Source organism: Pongo pygmaeus, chromosome 1, assembly GCF_028885625.2.
Source record: "Pongo pygmaeus isolate AG05252 chromosome 1, NHGRI_mPonPyg2-v2.0_pri, whole genome shotgun sequence".
NCBI classification, from domain to species: domain Eukaryota; kingdom Metazoa; phylum Chordata; class Mammalia; order Primates; family Hominidae; genus Pongo; species Pongo pygmaeus.
The window spans coordinates 20,763,897-20,784,052 of NC_072373.2; the positions used below are offsets into that span (position 1 = coordinate 20,763,897).

The following is a 20,156-nucleotide window of genomic DNA, read 5'->3' on the forward strand; positions in this document are numbered from 1 at the left end:
CCCGCGCGGCCCGACCGGCTGGTCGCCCTTGGCCAGCCCTGACGGCTCCGGGTGGGTGGGGCAAGAGGGGGCCTCGCGGGAGCGCCTGAGCGGCGAGGGATCCAAAACGCCACCTCCGCGGCAGGGCGGAGGCCCAGGAGGGGGTCCCGGGATCGTGGGCCATGGGCCCTGACTCCTCGGAGCACTCCCTGTTCCGAGCGGGCCCCATGTGGTGGAAGCTCGGGAGCTGGGGAGCCGGGGGAAGGCCGCGGGCGAGGGGCTCGGGGGTCCCCGATCCGAGCCCCGCGGCCCCGGGCTGCCGGTGACGGCTGCAATCCGGCGGGCATGGCTGGGCCGGGCTCTTGGGGCAGCCAGGCGCCTGTCTCGGCGTCTACGGCCATACCACCCTGAACGCGCCCGATCTCGTCTGATCTCGGAAGGTAAGCAGGGTCGGGCCTGGTTAGTACTTCGATGGAAGACCGCCTGGGAATACCGGGTGCTGTAGGCTTTTTCTTTGGCTTTTTGCTTTTTCTTTCCTCTTCTTCCAGACGGAGTCTCGCTCTGTCGCCCAGGCTGGAGTGCAGCGGCGCCATCTCGGCTCACTGCAAGCTCCGCCTCCCGGGTTCACGCCCTTCTCCGGCCCCAGCCTCCCGAGTAGCTGGGACTGCAGGCGCCCGCCACCACGCCCGGCTGATTTTTTTTCTATTTTGCGTAGAGACGGGGTTTCACCCTGTTAGCCGGGATGGTCTCCACCTCCTCACCTGGTGATCCACCCGCCTCGGCCTCCCACCCACAGTGCTGGGATTACAGGCGGGAGCCACCGCGCCCGCCCGGCTTGCTGCAGGATTTTTGGCTTCCCCGCTGCCTCCCTTCCCCCTACAGTCGCCATGCTCCCCAACCTCCCCTCGCTCTGCTCCCCCTTTATCGCCCACCTACACCTCCGCCGCAGCCCAGCCGGGGACCTCCTCCTGGGGGTCCGCCCCTACTACACGCCGGGCAGCAGCATCCCACCGCTTCCGCCTCGCCGCCGCCCCGCCAGGAGCCCGGCTCCAGCCTGGGAGGGCAGGGGGCCGGACCGCAGAGCCGCAGGCGCGGGTCCCCTGCCGTTCGCGGTGCCTTCCCGCTCCCGGAACGCCCAGGCCATTCAATTCACCCACCGGGCGGCGCGCCGTCGTCGCAACCTTCCAAACCGGGGGAAGGGGCGGTCAGGGGCTGCGGGTGCCACAGGCGCCAGCCCAGACCTCGGCTCCGGAACGCACGGGCTGCTTCACCCGGGGGAAGGACATTGCTTCGCCAGCCACCAGGAAAACAGTCCCTGTGCACCCGGATTCCCAACGGCCCCCCACTTCGTGTCAACACCAGTCCCGAGGACACGCCAGAGACCCAGGCCTCCGGCCCCGCCCGGTGCCACGGCTCCCGCCAAACGGGCGGGCGGGCGCACTCTGCAAATCCCGGGGCCCGCCGCAAGGCACCCAGAGCACAGGGTGGTGCCAAGAAAGGAAGGAACCTACGAAACCCACCTCCAAAGCAAGCAATTCAGCCAAGTAAAAGCCCGTCTCAGCGCTCCGTTGGTCCTCTCACAGGGACCGCCTGGCCCCCGTGTTCTGGCGCAGCCCAAGCCCCCTCCACCCTATCCCGGCCTGCTCAAAAGGGCGCTGCCTACCGGAGCCGGGCGCTTCCTCTCGAAGGCTCTATCGCTCTCGCTCTCTAGCTCCCTCCGCCTCTCTCTTCTAGGTTTCCCCCTGGACCTCGCGCTACTTCTGTCGTCTTCCCTCTGTCTCTCTGTCTCTCTCTCTTTCTCTGTCCCTGTCTCTTTCTCAGCCTCTCTGTCTGTCTCCTTCCCTTTCCCCCTCCCCTGTCTCTCTCGATCGCTGTCTCTCTCCCTCCCTCGGTTTCTATCTCTCCATCCATCTCGTCCTTGCTCTCCTTCAAGCCGCGTGTGTGTGTGTACGTGTGTGTGTGTCCGTGTGTGTGTGTGTGTGCGTCTCAGTGGGTGAGTCTGTGTGTGTGTGTGTGTGTGTGTCTGAGTGGGTGAGTCTGTGTGTGTGTGTGTGCGCGCGTGCGTGCGTGTGCGAGCGAGCGCCCGCGCGTGCGAGCGCGCCCGGGTGTGTCTGTGTGTGGGGGAGTGGATTTGCTCCTGGTGGTGGCGGGGTGTGTCTGGGTTTCTCTCAGCCCCTCTCACCCGGGATCAGGCCGCCGCCTCTAGTGGCAGCCCGGGGCGAAGCGGGGCCAGCCCCCCGACCCGCTACCCGCCCCCGCGCCCTCTTGCCCACCGGCCGGACGGGCCTTGGTCGGGACACGCGACCGTGCTGGGGGCGTTGGGAGAGAAAGGCCCCGCGCGGCCCGACCGGCTGGTCGCCCTTGGCCAGCCCTGACGGCTCCGGGTGGGTGGGGCAAGAGGGGGCCTCGCGGGAGCGCCTGAGCGGCGAGGGATCCAAAACGCCACCTCCGCGGCAGGGCGGAGGACCAGGAGGGGGTCCCGGGATCGTGGGCCATGGGCCCTGACTCCTCGGAGCACTCCCTGTTCCGAGCGGGCCCCATGTGGTGGAAGCTCGGGAGCTGGGGAGCCGGGGGAAGGCCGCGGGCGAGGGGCTCGGGGGTCCCCGATCCGAGCCCCGCGGCCCCGGGCTGCCGGTGACGGCTGCAATCCGGCGGGCATGGCTGGGCCGGGCTCTTGGGGCAGCCAGGCGCCTGTCTCGGCGTCTACGGCCATACCACCCTGAACGCGCCCGATCTCGTCTGATCTCGGAAGGTAAGCAGGGTCGGGCCTGGTTAGTACTTGGATGGGAGACCGCCTGGGAATACCGGGTGCTGTAGGCTTTTTCTTTCCTCTTCTTCCAGACGGAGTCTCGCTCTGCCGCCCAGGCTGGAGTGCAGCGGCGCCATCTCGGCTCACTGCAAGCTCCGCCTCCCGGGTTCACGCCCTTCTCCGGCCCCAGCCTCCCGAGTAGCTGGGACTGCAGGCGCCCGCCACCACGCCCGGCTGATTTTTTTTCTATTTTGCGTAGAGACGGGGTTTCACCCTGTTAGCCGGGATGGTCTCCACCTCCTCACCTGGTGATCCACCCGCCTCGGCCTCCCACCCACAGTGCTGGGATTACAGGCGGGAGCCACCGCGCCCGCCCGGCCTCCTGCAGGCTTTTTTGGCTTCCCCGCTGCCTCCCTTCCCCCTACGGTCGCCATGCTCCCCAACCTCCCCTCGCTCTGCTCCCCCTTTATCGCCCACCTACACCTCCGCCGCAGCCCAGCCGGGGACCTCCTCCTGGGGGTCCGCCCCTACTACACGCCGGGCAGCAGCATCCCACCGCTTCCGCCTCGCCGCCGCCCCGCCAGGAGCCCGGCTCCAGCCTGGGAGGGCAGGGGGCCGGACCCCAGAGCCGCAGGCGCGGGTCCCCTGCCGTTCGCGGTGCCTTCCCGCTCCCGGAACGCCCAGGCCATTCCATTCACCCACCGGGCGGCGCGCCGACGTCAAAACCTTCCAAACCGGGGGAAGGGGCGGGCAGGGGCAGCGAGTGCCACAGGCGCCAGCCCAGACCTCGGCTCCGGAACGCACGGGCTGCTTCACCCGGGGGAAGGACATTGCTTCGCCAGCCACCAGGAAAACAGTCCCTGTGCACCCGGATTCCCAACGGCCCCCCACTTCGTGTCAACACCAGTCCCGAGGACACGCCAGAGACCCAGGCCTCCGGCCCCGCCCGGTGCCACGGCTCCCGCCAAACGGGCGGGCGGGCGCACTCTGCAAATCCCGGGGCCCGCCGCAAGGCACCCAGAGCACAGGGTGGTGCCAAGAAAGGAAGGAACCTACGAAACCCACCTCCAAAGCAAGCAATTCAGCCAAGTAAAAGCCCGTCTCAGCGCTCCGTTGGTCCTCTCACAGGGACCGCCTGGCCCCCGTGTTCTGGCGCAGCCCAAGCCCCCTCCACCCTATCCCGGCCTGCTCAAAAGGGCGCTGCCTACCGGAGCCGGGCGCTTCCTCTCGAAGGCTCTATCGCTCTCGCTCTCTAGCTCCCTCCGCCTCTCTCTTCTAGGTTTCCCCCTGGACCTCGCGCTACTTCTGTCGTCTTCCCTCTGTCTCTCTGTCTCTCTCTCTTTCTCTGTCCCTGTCTCTTTCTCAGCCTCTCTGTCTGTCTCCTTCCCTCTCCCCCTCCCCTGTCTCTCTCGATCGCTGTCTCTCTCCCTCCCTCGGTTTCTATCTCTCCATCCATCTCGTCCTTGCTCTCCTTCAAGCCGCGTGTGTGTGTGTACGTGTGTGTGTGTCTGTGTGTGTGTGTGTGTGTGTCTCAGTGGGTGAGTCTGTGTGTGTGTGTGTGTGTGTGTCTGAGTGGGTGAGTCTGTGTGTGTGTGTGTGTGTGCGCGCGTGCGTGCGTGTGCGAGCGAGCGCCCGCGCGTGCGAGCGCGCCCGGGTGTGTCTGTGTGTGGGGGAGTGGATTTGCTCCTGGTGGTGGCGGGGTGTGTCTGGGTTTCTCTCAGCCCCTCTCACCCGGGATCAGGCCGCCGCCTCTAGTGGCAGCCCGGGGCAAAGCGGGGCCACCCCGCCGACCCGCTACCCGCCCCCGCGCCCTCTTGCCCACCGGCCGGACGGGCCTTGGTCGGGACACGCGACCGTGCTGGGGGCGTTGGGAGAGAAAGGCCCCGCGCGGCCCGACCGGCTGGTCGCCCTTGGCCAGCCCTGACCGCTCCGGGTGGGTGAGGCAAGAGGGGGCCTCGCGGGAGCGCCTGAGCGGCGAGGGATCCAAAACGTCACCTGCGCGCCAGGGCGGAGGACCAGGAGGGGGTCCCGGAATCGTAGGCCATGGGCCCTGACGCCTCGGAGCACTCCCTGTTCCGAGCGGGCCCCATGTGGTGGAAGCTCGGGAGCTGGGGAGCCGGGGGAAGGCCGCGGGCGAGGGGCTCGGGGGTCCCCGATCCGAGCCCCGCGGCCCCGGGCTGGCGGTGACGGCTGCAATCCGGCGGGCATGGCTGGGCCGGGCTCTTGGGGCAGCCAGGCGCCTGTCTCGGCGTCTACGGCCATACCACCCTGAACGCGCCCGATCTCGTCTGATCTCGGAAGCTAAGCAGGGTCGGGCCTGGTTAGTACTTGGATGGGAGACCGCCTGGGAATACCGGGTGCTGTAGGCTTTTTCTTTGGCTTTTTGCTTTTTCTTTCCTCTTCTTCCAGACGGAGTCTCGCTCTGTCGCCCAGGCTGGAGTGCAGCGGCGCCATCTCGGCTCACTGCAAGCTCCGCCTCCCGGGTTCACGCCCTTCTCCGGCCCCAGCCTCCCGAGTAGCTGGGACTGCAGGCGCCCGCCACCACGCCCGGCTGATTTTTTTTCTATTTTGCGTAGAGAGGGGTTTTCACCCTGTTAGCCGGGATGGTCTCCACCTCCTCACCTGGTGATCCACCCGCCTCGGCCTCCCACCCACAGTGCTGGGATTACAGGCGGGAGCCACCGCGCCCGCCCGGCTTGCTGCAGGCTTTTTTGGCTTCCCCGCTGCCTCCCTTCCCCCTACAGTCGCCATGCTCCCCAACCTCCCCTCGCTCTGCTCCCCCTTTATCGCCCACCTACACCTCCGCCGCAGCCCAGCCGGGGACCTCCTCCTGGGGGTCCGCCCCTACTACACGCCGGGCAGCAGCATCCCACCGCTTCCGCCTCGCCGCCGCCCCGCCAGGAGCCCGGCTCCAGCCTGGGAGGGCAGGGGGCCGGACCCCAGAGCCGCAGGCGCGGGTCCCCTGCCGTTCGCGGTGCCTTCCCGCTCCCGGAACGCCCAGGCCATTCAATTCACCCACCGGGCGGCGCGCCGTCGTCGCAACCTTCCAAACCGGGGGAAGGGGCGGTCAGGGGCTGCGGGTGCCACAGGCGCCAGCCCAGACCTCGGCTCCGGAACGCACGGGCTGCTTCACCCGGGGGAAGGACATTGCTTCGCCAGCCACCAGGAAAACAGTCCCTGTGCACCCGGATTCCCAACGGCCCCCCACTTCGTGTCAACACCAGTCCCGAGGACACGCCAGAGACCCAGGCCTCCGGCCCCGCCCGGTGCCACGGCTCCCGCCAAACGGGCGGGCGGGCGCACTCTGCAAATCCCGGGGCCCGCCGCAAGGCACCCAGAGCACAGGGTGGTGCCAAGAAAGGAAGGAACCTACGAAACCCACCTCCAAAGCAAGCAATTCAGCCAAGTAAAAGCCCGTCTCAGCGCTCCGTTGGTCCTCTCACAGGGACCGCCTGGCCCCCGTGTTCTGGCGCAGCCCAAGCCCCCTCCACCCTATCCCGGCCTGCTCAAAAGGGCGCTGCCTACCGGAGCCGGGCGCTTCCTCTCGAAGGCTCTATCGCTCTCGCTCTCTAGCTCCCTCCGCCTCTCTCTTCTAGGTTTCCCCCTGGACCTCGCGCTACTTCTGTCGTCTTCCCTCTGTCTCTCTGTCTCTCTCTCTTTCTCTGTCCCTGTCTCTTTCTCAGCCTCTCTGTCTGTCTCCTTCCCTCTCCCCCTCCCCTGTCTCTCTCGATCGCTGTCTCTCTCCCTCCCTCGGTTTCTATCTCTCCATCCATCTCGTCCTTGCTCTCCTTCAAGCCGCGTGTGTGTGTGTACGTGTGTGTGTGTCCGTGTGTGTGTGTGTGTGCGTCTCAGTGGGTGAGTCTGTGTGTGTGTGTGTGTGTGTGTCTGAGTGGGTGAGTCTGTGTGTGTGTGTGTGCGCGCGTGCGTGCGTGTGCGAGCGAGCGCCCGCGCGTGCGAGCGCGCCCGGGTGTGTCTGTGTGTGGGGGAGTGGATTTGCTCCTGGTGGTGGCGGGGTGTGTCTGGGTTTCTCTCAGCCCCTCTCACCCGGGATCAGGCCGCCGCCTCTAGTGGCAGCCCGGGGCGAAGCGGGGCCAGCCCCCCGACCCGCTACCCGCCCCCGCGCCCTCTTGCCCACCGGCCGGACGGGCCTTGGTCGGGACACGCGACCGTGCTGGGGGCGTTGGGAGAGAAAGGCCCCGCGCGGCCCGACCGGCTGGTCGCCCTTGGCCAGCCCTGACGGCTCCGGGTGGGTGTGGCAAGAGGGGGCCTCGCGGGAGCGCCTGAGCGGCGAGGGATCCAAAACGCCACCTCCGCGGCAGGGCGGAGGACCAGGAGGGGGTCCCGGGATCGTGGGCCATGGGCCCTGACTCCTCGGAGCACTCCCTGTTCCGAGCGGGCCCCATGTGGTGGAAGCTCGGGAGCTGGGGAGCCGGGGGAAGGCCGCGGGCGAGGGGCTCGGGGGTCCCCGATCCGAGCCCCGCGGCCCCGGGCTGCCGGTGACGGCTGCAATCCGGCGGGCATGGCTGGGCCGGGCTCTTGGGGCAGCCAGGCGCCTGTCTCGGCGTCTACGGCCATACCACCCTGAACGCGCCCGATCTCGTCTGATCTCGGAAGGTAAGCAGGGTCGGGCCTGGTTAGTACTTGGATGGGAGACCGCCTGGGAATACCGGGTGCTGTAGGCTTTTTCTTTCCTCTTCTTCCAGACGGAGTCTCGCTCTGCCGCCCAGGCTGGAGTGCAGCGGCGCCATCTCGGCTCACTGCAAGCTCCGCCTCCCGGGTTCACGCCCTTCTCCGGCCCCAGCCTCCCGAGTAGCTGGGACTGCAGGCGCCCGCCACCACGCCCGGCTGATTTTTTTTCTATTTTGCGTAGAGACGGGGTTTCACCCTGTTAGCCGGGATGGTCTCCACCTCCTCACCTGGTGATCCACCCGCCTCGGCCTCCCACCCACAGTGCTGGGATTACAGGCGGGAGCCACCGCGCCCGCCCGGCCTCCTGCAGGCTTTTTTGGCTTCCCCGCTGCCTCCCTTCCCCCTACGGTCGCCATGCTCCCCAACCTCCAATCGCTCTGCTCCCCCTTTATCGCCCACCTACACCTCCGCCGCAGCCCAGCCGGAGACCTCCTCCTGGGGGTCCGCCCCTATTACACGCCGGGCAGCAGCATCCCACCGCTTCCGCCTCGCCGCCGCCCCGCCAGGAGCCCGGCTCCAGCCTGGGAGGGCAGGGGGCCGGACCCCAGAGCCGCAGGCGCGGGTCCCCTGCCGTTCGCGGTGCCTTCCCGCTCCCGGAACGCCCAGGCCATTCAATTCACCCACCGGGCGGCGCGCCGTCGTCAAAACCTTCCAAACCGGGGGAAGGGGCGGGCAGGGGCAGCGGGTGCCACAGGCGCCAGCCCAGACCTCGGCTCCGGAACGCACGGGCTGCTTCACCCGGGGGAAGGACATTGCTTCGCCAGCCACCAGGAAAACAGTCCCTGTGCACCCGGATTCCCAACGGCCCCCCACTTCGTGTCAACACCAGTCCCGAGGACACGCCAGAGACCCAGGCCTCCGGCCCCGCCCGGTGCCACGGCTCCCGCCAAACGGGCGGGCGGGCGCACTCTGCAAATCCCGGGGCCCGCCGCAAGGCATCCAGAGCACAGGGTGGTGCCAAGAAAGGAAGGAACCTACGAAACCCACCTCCAAAGCAAGCAATTCAGCCAAGTAAAAGCCCGTCTCAGCGCTCCGTTGGTCCTCTCACAGGGACCGCCTGGCCCCCGTGTTCTGGCGCAGCCCAAGCCCCCTCCACCCTATCCCGGCCTGCTCAAAAGGGCGCTGCCTACCGGAGCCGGGCGCTTCCTCTCGAAGGCTCTATCACTCTCGCTCTCTAGCTCCCTCCGCCTCTCTCTTCTAGGTTTCCCCCTGGACCTCGCGCTACTTCTGTCGTCTTCCCTCTGTCTCTCTGTCTGTCTCTCTTTCTCTGTCCCTGTCTCTTTCTCAGCCTCTCTGTCTGTCTCCTTCCCTCTCCCCCTCCCCTGTCTCTCTCGATCGCTGTCTCTCTCCCTCCCTCGGTTTCTATCTCTCCATCCATCTCGTCCTTGCTCTCCTTCAAGCCGCGTGTGTGTGTGTACGTGTGTGTGTGTCCGTGTGTGTGTGTGTGTGTGTCTCAGTGGGTGAGTCTGTGTGTGTGTGTGTGTGTGTGTCTGAGTGGGTGAGTCTGTGTGTGTGTGTGTGTGTGCGCGCGTGCGTGCGTGTGCGAGCGAGCGCCCGCGCGTGCGAGCGCGCCCGGGTGTGTCTGTGTGTGGGGGAGTGGATTTGCTCCTGGTGGTGGCGGGGTGTGTCTGGGTTTCTCTCAGCCCCTCTCACCCGGGATCAGGCCGCCGCCTCTAGTGGCAGCCCGGGGCAAAGCGGGGCCACCCCCCCGACCCGCTACCCGCCCCCGCGCCCTCTTGCCCACCGGCCGGACGGGCCTTGGTCGGGACACGCGACCGTGCTGGGGGCGTTGGGAGAGAAAGGCCCCGCGCGGCCCGGCCGGCTGGTCGCCCTTGGCCAGCCCTGACGGCTCTGGGTGGGTGGGGCAAGAGGGGGCCTCGCGGGAGCGCCTGAGCGGTGAGGGACCCAAAACGCCACCTCCGCGGCAGGGCGGAGGACCAGGAGGGGGTCCCAGGATCGTGGGCCCTGGGCCCTGACGCCTCGGAGCACTCCCTGTTCCGAGCGAGCCCCATGTGGTGGAAGCTCGGGAGCTGGGGAGCCGGGGGAAGGCCGCGGGCGAGCGGCTCGGGGGTCCCCGATCCGAGCCCCGCGGCCCCGGGCTGGCGGTGACGGCTGCAATCCGCCGGGCATGGCTGGGCCGGGCTCTTGGGGCAGCCAGGCGCCTGTCTCGGCGTCTACGGCCATACCACCCTGAACGCGCCCCATCTCGTCTGATCTCGGAAGCTAAGCAGGGTCGGGCCTGGTTAGTACTTGGATGGGAGACCGCCTGGGAATACCGGGTGCTGTAGGCTTTTTCTTTGGCTTTTTGCTTTTTCTTTCCTCTTCTTCCAGACGGAGTCTCGCTCTGCCGCCCAGGCTGGAGTGCAGCGGCGCCATCTCGGCTCACTGCAAGCTCCGCCTCCCGGGTTCACGCCCTTCTCCGGCCCCAGCCTCCCGAGTAGCTGGGACTGCAGGCGCCCGCCACCACGCCCGGCTGATTTTTTTTCTATTTTGCGTAGAGACGGGGTTTCACCCTGTTAGCCGGGATGGTCTCCACCTCCTCACCTGGTGATCCACCCGCCTCGGCCTCCCACCCACAGTGCTGGGATTACAGGCGGGAGCCACCGCGCCCGCCCGGCCTGCTGCAGGCTTTTTTGGCTTCCCCGCTGCCTCCCTTCCCCCTACAGTCGCCATGCTCCCCAACCTCCCCTCGCTCTGCTCCCCCTTTATCGCCCACCTACACCTCCGCCGCAGCCCAGCCGGGGACCTCCTCCTGGGGGTCCGCCCCTACTACACGCCGGGCAGCAGCATCCCACCGCTTCCGCCTCGCCGCCGCCCCGCCAGGAGCCCGGCTCCAGCCTGGGAGGGCAGGGGGCCGGACCCCAGAGCCGCAGGCGCGGGTCCCCTGCCGTTCGCGGTGCCTTCCCTCTCCCGGAACGCCCAGGCCATTCAATTCACCCACCGGGCGGCGCGCCGTCGTCGCAACCTTCCAAACCGGGGGAAGGGGCGGTCAGGGGCAGCGGGTGCCACAGGCGCCAGCCCAGACCTCGTCTCCGGAACGCACGGGCTGCTTCACCCGGGGGAAGGACATTGCTTCGCCAGCCACCAGGAAAACAGTCCCTGTGCACCCGGATTCCCAACGGCCCCCCACTTCGTGTCAACACCAGTCCCGAGGACACGCCAGAGACCCAGGCCTCCGGCCCCGCCCGGTGCCACGGCTCCCGCCAAACGGGCGGGCGGGCGCACTCTGCAAATCCCGGGGCCCGCCGCAAGGCACCCAGAGCACAGGGTGGTGCCAAGAAAGGAAGGAACCTACGAAACCCACCTCCAAAGCAAGCAATTCAGCCAAGTAAAAGCCCGTCTCAGCGCTCCGTTGGTCCTCTCACAGGGACCGCCTGGCCCCCGTGTTCTGGCGCAGCCCAAGCCCCCTCCACCCTATCCCGGCCTGCTCAAAAGGGCGCTGCCTACCGGAGCCGGGCGCTTCCTCTCGAAGGCTCTATCGCTCTCGCTCTCTAGCTCCCTCCGCCTCTCTCTTCTAGGTTTCCCCCTGGACCTCGCGCTACTTCTGTCGTCTTCCCTCTGTCTCTCTGTCTCTCTCTCTTTCTCTGTCCCTGTCTCTTTCTCAGCCTCTCTGTCTGTCTCCTTCCCTCTCCCCCTCCCCTGTCTCTCTCGATCGCTGTCTCTCTCCCTCCCTCGGTTTCTATCTCTCCATCCATCTCGTCCTTGCTCTCCTTCAAGCCGCGTGTGTGTGTGTACGTGTGTGTGTGTCTGTGTGTGTGTGTGTGCGTCTGAGTGGGTGAGTCTGTGTGTGTGTGTGTGTGCGCGTGTGCGCGCGCGCGTGCGTGCGTGCGTGTTCGAGCGAGCGCCCGCGCGTGCGAGCGCGCCCGGGTGTGTCTGTGTGTGGGGGAGTGGATTTGCTCCTGGTGGTGGCGGGGTGTGTCTGGGTTTCTCTCAGCCCCTCTCACCCGGGATCAGGCCGCCGCCTCTAGTGGCAGCCCGGGGCAAAGCGGGGCCACCCCCCCGACCCGCTACCCGCCCCCGCGCCCTCTTGCCCACCGGCCGGACGGGCCTTGGTCGGGACACGCGACCGTGCTGTGGGCGTTGGGAGAGAAAGGCCCCGCGAGGCCCGGCCGGCTGGTCGCCCTTGGCCAGCCCTGACGGCTCTGGGTGGGTGGGGCAAGAGGGGGCCTCGCGGGAGCGCCTGAGCGGCGAGGGACCCAAAACGCCACCTCCGCGGCAGGGGGGAGGACCAGGAGGGGGTCCCGGGATCGTGGGCCCTGGGCCCTGACGCCTCGGAGCACTCCCTGTTCCGAGCGGGCCCCATGTGGTGGAAGCTCGGGAGCTGGGGAGCCGGGGGAAGGCCGCGGGCGAGCGGCTCGGGGGTCCCCGATCCGAGCCCCGCGGCCCCGGCAGGCGGTGACGGCTGCAATCCGGCGGGCATGGCTGGGCCGGGCTCTTGGGGCAGCCAGGCGCCTGTGTCGGCGTCTACGGCCATACCACCCTGAACGCGCCTGATCTCGTCTGATCTCGGAAGCTAAGCAGGGTCGGGCCTTGTTAGTACTTGGATGGGAGACCGCCTGGGAATACCGGGTGCTGTAGGCTTTTTCTTTCCTCTTCTTCCAGACGGAGTCTCGCTCTGCCGCCCAGGCTGGAGTGCAGCGGCGCCATCTCGGCTCACTGCAAGCTCCGCCTCCCGGGTTCACGCCCTTCTCCGGCCCCAGCCTCCCGAGTAGCTGGGACTGCAGGCGCCCGCCACCACGCCCGGCTGATTTTTTTTCTATTTTGCGTAGAGACGGGGTTTCACCCTGTTAGCCGGGATGGTCTCTACCTCCTCACCTGGTGATCCACCCGCCTCGGCCTCCCACCCACAGTGCTGGGATTACAGGCGGGAGCCACCGCGCCCGCCCGGCCTCCTGCAGGCTTTTTTGGCTTCCCCGCTGCCTCCCTTCCCCCTACGGTCACCATGCTCCCCAACCTCCCCTCGCTCTGCTCCCCCTTTATCGCCCACCTACACCTCCGCCGCAGCCCAGCCGGAGACCTCCTCCTGGGGGTCCGCCCCTATTACACGCCGGGCAGCAGCATCCCACCGCTTCCGCCTCGCCGCCGCCCCGCCAGGAGCCCGGCTCCAGCCTGGGAGGGCAGGGGGCCGGACCACAGAGCCGCAGGCGCGGGTCCCCTGCCGTTCGCGGTGCCTTCCCGCTCCCGGAACGCCCAGGCCATTCAATTCACCCACCGGGCGGCGCGCCGTCGTCGCAACCTTCCAAACCGGGGGAAGGGGCGGGCAGGGGCAGCGGGTGCCACAGGCGCCAGCCCAGACCTCGGCTCCGGAACGCACAGGCTGCTTCACCCGGGGGAAGGACATTGCTTCGCCAGCCACCAGGAAAACAGTCCCTGTGCACCCGGATTCCCAACGGCCCCCCACTTCGTGTCAACACCAGTCCTGAGGACACGCCAGAGACCCAGGCCTCCGGCCCCTCCCGGTGCCACGGCTCCCGCCAAACGGGCGGGCGGGCGCACTCTGCAAATCCCGGGGCCCGCCGCAAGGCACCCAGAGCACAGGGTGGTGCCAAGAAAGGAAGGAACCTACGAAACCCACCTCCAAAGCAAGCAATTCAGCCAAGTAAAAGCCCGTCTCAGCGCTCCGTTGGTCCTCTCACAGGGACCGCCTGGCCCCCGTGTTCTGGCGCAGCCCAAGCCCCCTCCACCCTATCCCGGCCTGCTCAAAAGGGCGCTGCCTACCGGAGCCGGGCGCCTCCTCTCGAAGGCTCTATCGCTCTCGCTCTCTAGCTCCCTCCGCCTCTCTCTTCTAGGTTTCCCCCTGGACCTCGCGCTACTTCTGTCGTCTTCCCTCTGTCTCTCTGTCTGTCTCTCTTTCTCTGTCCCTGTCTCTTTCTCAGCCTCTCTGTCTGTCTCCTTCCCTCTCCCCCTCCCCTGTCTCTCTCGATCGCTGTCTCTCTCCCTCCCTCGGTTTCTATCTCTCCATCCATCTCGTCCTTGCTCTCCTTCAAACCGCGTGTGTGTGTGTACGTGTGTGTGTGTCTGTGTGTGCGTGTGTGCGTCTGAGTGGGTGAATCTGTGTGTGTGTGTGTGTGTGTGTGCGTGTGCGTGCGCGCGTGCGTGCGTGCGTGTGCGAGCGAGCGCCCGCGCGTGCGAGCGCGCCCGGGTGTGTCTGTGTGTGGGGGAGTGGATTTGCTCCTGGTGGTGGCGGGGTGTGTCTGGGTTTCTCTCAGCCCCTCTCACCCGGGATCAGGCCGCCGCCTCTAGTGGCAGCCCGGGGCAAAGCGGGGCCACCCCCCCGACCCGCTACCCGCCCCCGCGCCCTCTTGCCCACCGGCCGGACGGGCCTTGGTCGGGACACGCGACCGTGCTGTGGGCGTTGGGAGAGAAAGGCCCCGCGCGGCCCGGCCGGCTGGTCGCCCTTGGCCAGCCCTGACGGCTCTGGGGGGGTGGGGCAAGAGGTGGCCTCGCGGGAGCGCCTGAGCGGCGAGGGACCCAAAACGCCACCTCCGCGGCAGGGCGGAGGACCAGGAGTGGGTCCCGGGATCGTGGGCCCTGGGCCCTGACGCCTCGGAGCACTCCCTGTTCCGAGCGAGCCCCATGTGGTGGAAGCTCGGGAGCTGGGGAGCCGGGGGAAGGCCGCGGGCGAGGGGCTCGGGGGTCCCCGATCCGAGCCCCGCGGCCCCGGGCTGGCGGTGACGGCTGCAATCCGGCGGGCATGGCTGGGCCGGGCTCTTGGGGCAGCCAGGCGCCTGTCTCAGCGTCTACGGCCATACCACCCTGAACGCGCCCGATCTCGTCTGATCTCGGAAGCTAAGCAGGGTCGGGCCTGGTTAGTACTTGGATGGGAGACCGCCTGGGAATACCGGGTGCTGTAGGCTTTTCCTTTGGCTTTTTGCTTTTTCTTTCCTCTTCTTCCAGACGGAGTCTCGCTCTGCCGCCCAGGCTGGAGTGCAGCGGCGCCATCTCGGCTCACTGCAATCTCCGCATCCCGGGTTCACGCCCTTCTCCGGCCCCAGCCTCCCGAGTAGCTGGGACTGCAGGCGCCCGCCACCACGCCCGGCTGATTTTTTTTCTATTTTGCGTAGAGACGGGGTTTCACCCTGTTAGCCGGGCTGGTCTCCACCTCCTCACCTGGTGATCCACCCGCCTCGGCCTCCCACCCACAGTGCTGGGATTACAGGCGGGAGCCACCGCGCCCGCCCGGCCTGCTGCAGGCTTTTTTGGCTTCCCCGCTGCCTCCCTTCCCCCTACGGTCACCATGCTCCCCAACCTCCCCTCGCTCTGCTCCCCCTTTATCGCCCACCTACACCTCCGCCGCAGCCCAGCCGGAGACCTCCTCCTGGGGGTCCGCCCCTACTACACGCCGGGCAGCAGCATCCCACCGCTTCCGCCTCGCCGCCGCCCCGCCAGGAGCCCGGCTCCAGCCTGGGAGGGCAGGGGGCCGGACCCCAGAGCCGCAGGCGCGGGTCCCCTGCCGTTCGCGGTGCCTTCCCGCTCCCGGAACGCCCAGGCCATTCAATTCACCCACCGGGCGGCGCGCCGTCGTCGCAACCTTCCAAACCGGGGGAAGGGGCGGGCAGGGGCAGCGGGTGCCACAGGCGCCAGCCCAGACCTCGGCTCCGGAACGCACGGGCTGCTTCACCCGGGGGAAGGACATTGCTTCGCCAGCCACCAGGAAAACAGTCCCTGTGCACCCGGATTCCCAACGGCCCCCCACTTCGTGTCAACACCAGTCCCGAGGACACGCCAGAGACCCAGGCCTCCGGCCCCGCCCGGTGCCACGGCTCCCGCCAAACGGGCGGGCGGGCGCACTCTGCAAATCCCGGGGCCCGCCGCAAGGCACCCAGAGCACAGGGTGGTGCCAAGAAAGGAAGGAACCTACGAAACCCACCTCCAAAGCAAGCAATTCAGCCAAGTAAAAGCCCGTCTCAGCGCTCCGTTGGTCCTCTCACAGGGACCGCCTGGCCCCCGTGTTCTGGCGCAGCCCAAGCCCCCTCCACCCTATCCCGGCCTGCTCAAAAGGGCGCTGCCTACCGGAGACGGGCGCTTCCTCTCGAAGGCTCTATCGCTCTCGCTCTCTAGCTCCCTCCGCCTCTCTCTTCTAGGTTTCCCCCTGGACCTCGCGCTACTTCTGTCGTCTTCCCTCTGTCTCTCTGTCTCTCTCTCTTTCTCTGTCCCTGTCTCTTTCTCAGCCTCTCTGTCTGTCTCCTTCCCTCTCCCCCTCCCCTGTCTCTCTCGATCGCTGTCTCTCTCCCTCCCTCGGTTTCTATCTCTCCATCCATCTCGTCCTTGCTCTCCTTCAAGCCGCGTGTGTGTGTGTACGTGTGTGTGTGTCTGTGTGTGTGTGTGTGTGTGTCTCAGTGGGTGAGTCTGTGTGTGTGTGTGTGTGTGTCTGAGTGGGTGAGTCTGTGTGTGTGTGTGTGTGTGCGCGCGTGCGTGCGTCTGCGAGCGAGCGCCCGCGCGTGCGAGCGCGCCCTGGTGTGTCTGTGTGTGGGGGATTGGATTTGCTCCTGGTGGTGGCGGGGTGTGTCTGGGTTTCTCTCAGCCCCTCTCACCCGGGATCAGGCCGCCGCCTCTAGTGGCAGCCCGGGGCAAAGCGGGGCCACCCCCCCGACCCGCTACCCGCCCCCGCGCCCTCTTGCCCACCGGCCGGACGGGCCTTGGTCGGGACACGCGACCGTGCTGGGGGCGTTGGGAGAGAAAGGCCCCGCGCGGCCCGACCGGCTGGTCGCCCTTGGCCAGCCCTGACGGCTCTGGGTGGGTGGGGCAAGAGGGGGCCTCGCGGGAGCGCCTGAGCGGCGAGGGATCCAAAACGCCACCTCCGCGGCAGGGCGGAGGACCAGGAGGGGGTCCCGGGATCGTTGGCCATGGGCCCTGACGCCTCGGAGCACTCCCTGTTCCGAGCGGGCCCCATGTGGTGGAAGCTCGGGAGCTGGGGAGCCGGGGGAAGGCCGCGGGCGAGGGCCTCGGGGGTCCCCGATCCGAGCCCCGCGGCCCCGGGCTGGCGGTGACGGCTGCAATCCGGCGGGCATGGCTGGGCCGGGCTCTTGGGGCAGCCAGGCGCCTGTCTCGGCGTCTACGGCCATACCACCCTGAACGCGCCCGATCTCGTCTGATCTCGGAAGCTAAGCAGGGTCGGGCCTGGTTAGTACTTGGATGGGAGACCGCCTGGGAATACCGGGTGCTGTAGGCTTTTTCTTTCCTCTTCTTCCAGACGGAGTCTCGCTCTGCCGCCCAGGCTGGAGTGCAGCGGCGCCATCTCGGCTCACTGCAAGCTCCGCCTCCCGGGTTCACGCCCTTCTCCGGCCCCAGCCTCCCGAGTAGCTGGGACTGCAGGCGCCCGCCACCACGCCCGGCTGATTTTTTTTCTATTTTGCGTAGAGACGGGGTTTCACCCTGTTAGCCGGGATGGTCTCTACCTCCTCACCTGGTGATCCACCCGCCTCGGCCTCCCACCCACAGTGCTGGGATTACAGGCGGGAGCCACCGCGCCCGCCCGGCCTCCTGCAGGCTTTTTTGGCTTCCCCGCTGCCTCCCTTCCCCCTACGGTCACCATGCTCCCCAACCTCCCCTCGCTCTGCTCCCCCTTTATCGCCCACCTACACCTCCGCCGCAGCCCAGCCGGAGACCTCCTCCTGGGGGTCCGCCCCTATTACACGCCGGGCAGCAGCATCCCACCGCTTCCGCCTCGCCGCCGCCCCGCCAGGAGCCCGGCTCCAGCCTGGGAGGGCAGGGGGCCGGACCCCAGAGCCGCAGGCGCGGGTCCCCTGCCGTTCGCGGTGCCTTCCCGCTCCCGGAACGCCCAGGCCATTCAATTCACCCACCGGGCAGCGCGCCGTCGTCGCAACCTTCCAAACCGGGGGAAGGGGCGGGCAGGGGCAGCGGGTGCCACAGGCGCCAGCCCAGACCTCGGCTCCGGAACGCACGGGCTGCTTCACCCGGGGGAAGGACATTGCTTCGCCAGCCACCAGGAAAACAGTCCCTGTGCACCCGGATTCCCAACGGCCCCCCACTTCGTGTCAACACCAGTCCCGAGGACACGCCAGAGACCCAGGCCTCCGGCCCCGCCCGGTGCCACGGCTCCCGCCAAACGGGCGGGCGGGCGCACTCTGCAAATCCCGGGGCCCGCCGCAAGGCACCCAGAGCACAGGGTGGTGCCAAGAAAGGAAGGAACCTATGAAACCCACCTCCAAAGCAAGCAATTCAGCCAAGTAAAAGCCCGTCTCAGCGCTCCGTTGGTCCTCTCACAGGGACCGCCTGGCCCCCGTGTTCTGGCGCAGCCCAAGCCCCCTCCAACCTATCCCGGCCTGCTCAAAAGGGCGCTGCCTTCCGGAGCCGGGCGCTTCCTCTCGAAGGCTCTATCGCTCTCGCTCTCTAGCTCCCTCCGCCTCTCTCTTCTAGGTTTCCCCCTGGACCTCACGCTACTTCTGTCGTCTTCCCTCTGTCTCTCTGTCTGTCTCTCTTTCTCTGTCCCTGTCTCTTTCTCAGCCTCTCTGTCTGTCTCCTTCCCTCTCCCCCTCCCCTGTCTCTCTCGATCGCTGTCTCTCTCCCTCCCTCGGTTTCTATCTCTCCATCCATCTCGTCCTTGCTCTCCTTCAAGCCGCGTGTGTGTGTGTACGTGTGTGTGTGTCTGTGTGTGTGTGTGCGCGTCTGAGTGGGTGAGTCTGTGTGTGTGTGTGTGTGTGTGTGTGTGTGCGTGTGCGCGCGCGCGTGCGTGCGTGCGTGTGCCAGCGAGCGCCCGCGCGTGCGAGCGCGCCCGGCTGTGTCTGTGTGTGGGGGAGTGGATTTGCTCCTGGTGGTGGCGGGGTGTGTCTGGGTTTCTCTCAGCCCCTCTCACCCGGGATCAGGCCGCCGCCTCTAGTGGCAGCCCGGGGCAAAGCGGGGCCACCCCCCCGACCCGCTACCCGCCCCCGCGCCCTCTTGCCCACCGGCCGGACGGGCCTTGGTCGGGACACGCGACCGTGCTGGGGGCGTTGGGAGAGAAAGGCCCCGCGCGGCCCGGCCGGCTGGTCGCCCTTGGCCAGCCCTGACGGCTCTGGTTGGGTGGGGCAAGAGGGGGCCTCGCGGGAGCGCCTGAGCGGCGAGGGACCCAAAACGCCACCTCCGCGGCAGGGCGGAGGACCAGGAGGGGGTCCCAGGATCGTGAGCCCTGGGCCCTGACGCCTCGGAGCACTCCCTGTTCCGAGCGAGCCCCATGTGGTGGAAGCTCGGGAGCTGGGGAGCCGGGGGAAGGCCGCGGGCGAGGGGCTCGGGGGTCCCCGATCCGAGCCCCGCGGCCCCGGGCTGGCGGTGACGGCTGCAATCCGGCGGGCATGGCTGGGCCGGGCTCTTGGGGCAGCCAGGCGCCTGTCTCGGCGTCTACGGCCATACCACCCTGAACGTGCCCGATCTCGTCTGATCTCGGAAGCTAAGCAGGGTCGGGCCTGGTTAGTACTTGGATGGGAGACCGCCTGGGAATACCGGGTGCTGTAGGCTTTTTCTTTCCTCTTCTTCCAGACGGAGTCTCGCTCTGCCGCCCAGGCTGGAGTGCAGCGGCGCCATCTCGGCTCACTGCAAGCTCCGCCTCCCGGGTTCACGCCCTTCTCCGGCCCCAGCCTCCCGAGTAGCTGGGACTGCAGGCGCCCGCCACCACGCCCGGCTGATTTTTTTTCTATTTTGCGTAGAGACGGGGTTTCACCCTGTTAGCCGGGATGGTCTCTACCTCCTCACCTGGTGATCCACCCGCCTCGGCCTCCCACCCACAGTGCTGGGATTACAGGCGGGAGCCACCGCGCCCGCCCGGCCTCCTGCAGGCTTTTTGGCTTCCCCGCTGCCTCCCTTCCCCCTACGGTCACCATGCTCCCCAACCTCCCCTCGCTCTGCTCCCCCTTTATCGCCCACCTACACCTCCGCCGCAGCCCAGCCGGAGACCTCCTCCTGGGGGTCCGCCCCTACTACACGCCGGGCAGCAGCATCCCACCGCTTCCGCCTCGCCGCCGCCCCGCCAGGAGCCCGGCTCCAGCCTGGGAGGGCAGGGGGCCGGACCCCAGAGCCGCAGGCGCGGGTCCCCTGCCGTTCGCGGTGCCTTCCCGCTCCCGGAACGCCCAGGCCATTCAATTCACCCACCGGGCGGCGCGCCGTCGTCGCAACCTTCCAAACCGGGGGAAGGGGCGGGCAGGGGCAGCGGGTGCCACAGGCGCCAGCCCAGACCTCGGCTCCGGAACGCACGGGCTGCTTCACCCGGGGGAAGGACATTGCTTCACCAGCCACCAGGAAAACAGTCCCTGTGCACCCGGATTCCCAACGGCCCCCCACTTCGTGTCAACACCAGTCCCGAGGACACGCCAGAGACCCAGGCCTCCGGCCCCGCCCGGTGCCACGGCTCCCGCCAAACGGGCAGGCGGGCGCACTCTGCAAATCCCGGGGCCCGCCGCAAGGCACCCAGAGCACAGGGTGGTGCCAAGAAAGGAAGGAACCTACGAAACCCACCTCCAAAGCAAGCAATTCAGCCAAGTAAAAGCCTGTCTCAGCGCTCCGTTGGTCCTCTCACAGGGACCGCCTGGCCCCCGTGTTCTGGCGCAGCCCAAGCCCCCTCCACCCTATCCCGGCCTGCTCAAAAGGGCGCTGCCTACCGGAGCCGGGCGCTTCCTCTCGAAGGCTCCATCGCTCTCGCTCTCTAGCTCCCTCCGCCTCTCTCTTCTAGGTTTCCCCCTGGACCTCGCGCTACTTCTGTCGTCTTCCCTCTGTCTCTCTGTCTCTCTCTCTTTCTCTGTCCCTGTCT

General features: G+C 68.0%; 9 non-coding genes across 9 annotated transcripts; all 9 read left to right on the forward strand.

Annotated features, from left to right (window-relative positions):
• Nucleotides 1-368: 368 nt before the first annotated feature.
• LOC129022416 (5S ribosomal RNA) lies at nucleotides 369-487 on the forward strand. The gene has a single exon (XR_008496415.1). It is a non-coding gene; the product is annotated as a 5S ribosomal RNA (ribosomal RNA).
• Nucleotides 488-2,680: 2,193 nt separating this feature from the next.
• LOC129022305 (5S ribosomal RNA) lies at nucleotides 2,681-2,799 on the forward strand. The gene has a single exon (XR_008496350.1). It is a non-coding gene; the product is annotated as a 5S ribosomal RNA (ribosomal RNA).
• Nucleotides 2,800-4,978: 2,179 nt separating this feature from the next.
• On the forward strand, nucleotides 4,979-5,097 carry LOC129023009 (5S ribosomal RNA). The gene has a single exon (XR_008496626.1). It is a non-coding gene; the product is annotated as a 5S ribosomal RNA (ribosomal RNA).
• Nucleotides 5,098-7,291: 2,194 nt separating this feature from the next.
• Nucleotides 7,292-7,410, forward strand: LOC129022308 (5S ribosomal RNA). Its single transcript, XR_008496351.1, has one exon. It is a non-coding gene; the product is annotated as a 5S ribosomal RNA (ribosomal RNA).
• Nucleotides 7,411-9,589: 2,179 nt separating this feature from the next.
• Nucleotides 9,590-9,708, forward strand: LOC129022434 (5S ribosomal RNA). The gene has a single exon (XR_008496424.1). It is a non-coding gene; the product is annotated as a 5S ribosomal RNA (ribosomal RNA).
• A 2,171-nt stretch (nucleotides 9,709-11,879) lies between these two features.
• Nucleotides 11,880-11,998, forward strand: LOC129022480 (5S ribosomal RNA). Its single transcript, XR_008496441.1, has one exon. It is a non-coding gene; the product is annotated as a 5S ribosomal RNA (ribosomal RNA).
• A 2,157-nt stretch (nucleotides 11,999-14,155) lies between these two features.
• Nucleotides 14,156-14,274, forward strand: LOC129023060 (5S ribosomal RNA). The gene has a single exon (XR_008496654.1). It is a non-coding gene; the product is annotated as a 5S ribosomal RNA (ribosomal RNA).
• Nucleotides 14,275-16,470: 2,196 nt separating this feature from the next.
• Nucleotides 16,471-16,589, forward strand: LOC129023094 (5S ribosomal RNA). The gene has a single exon (XR_008496666.1). It is a non-coding gene; the product is annotated as a 5S ribosomal RNA (ribosomal RNA).
• Nucleotides 16,590-18,752: 2,163 nt separating this feature from the next.
• Nucleotides 18,753-18,871, forward strand: LOC129022288 (5S ribosomal RNA). Its single transcript, XR_008496343.1, has one exon. It is a non-coding gene; the product is annotated as a 5S ribosomal RNA (ribosomal RNA).
• The last annotated feature ends 1,285 nt before the right edge of the window (nucleotides 18,872-20,156 follow it).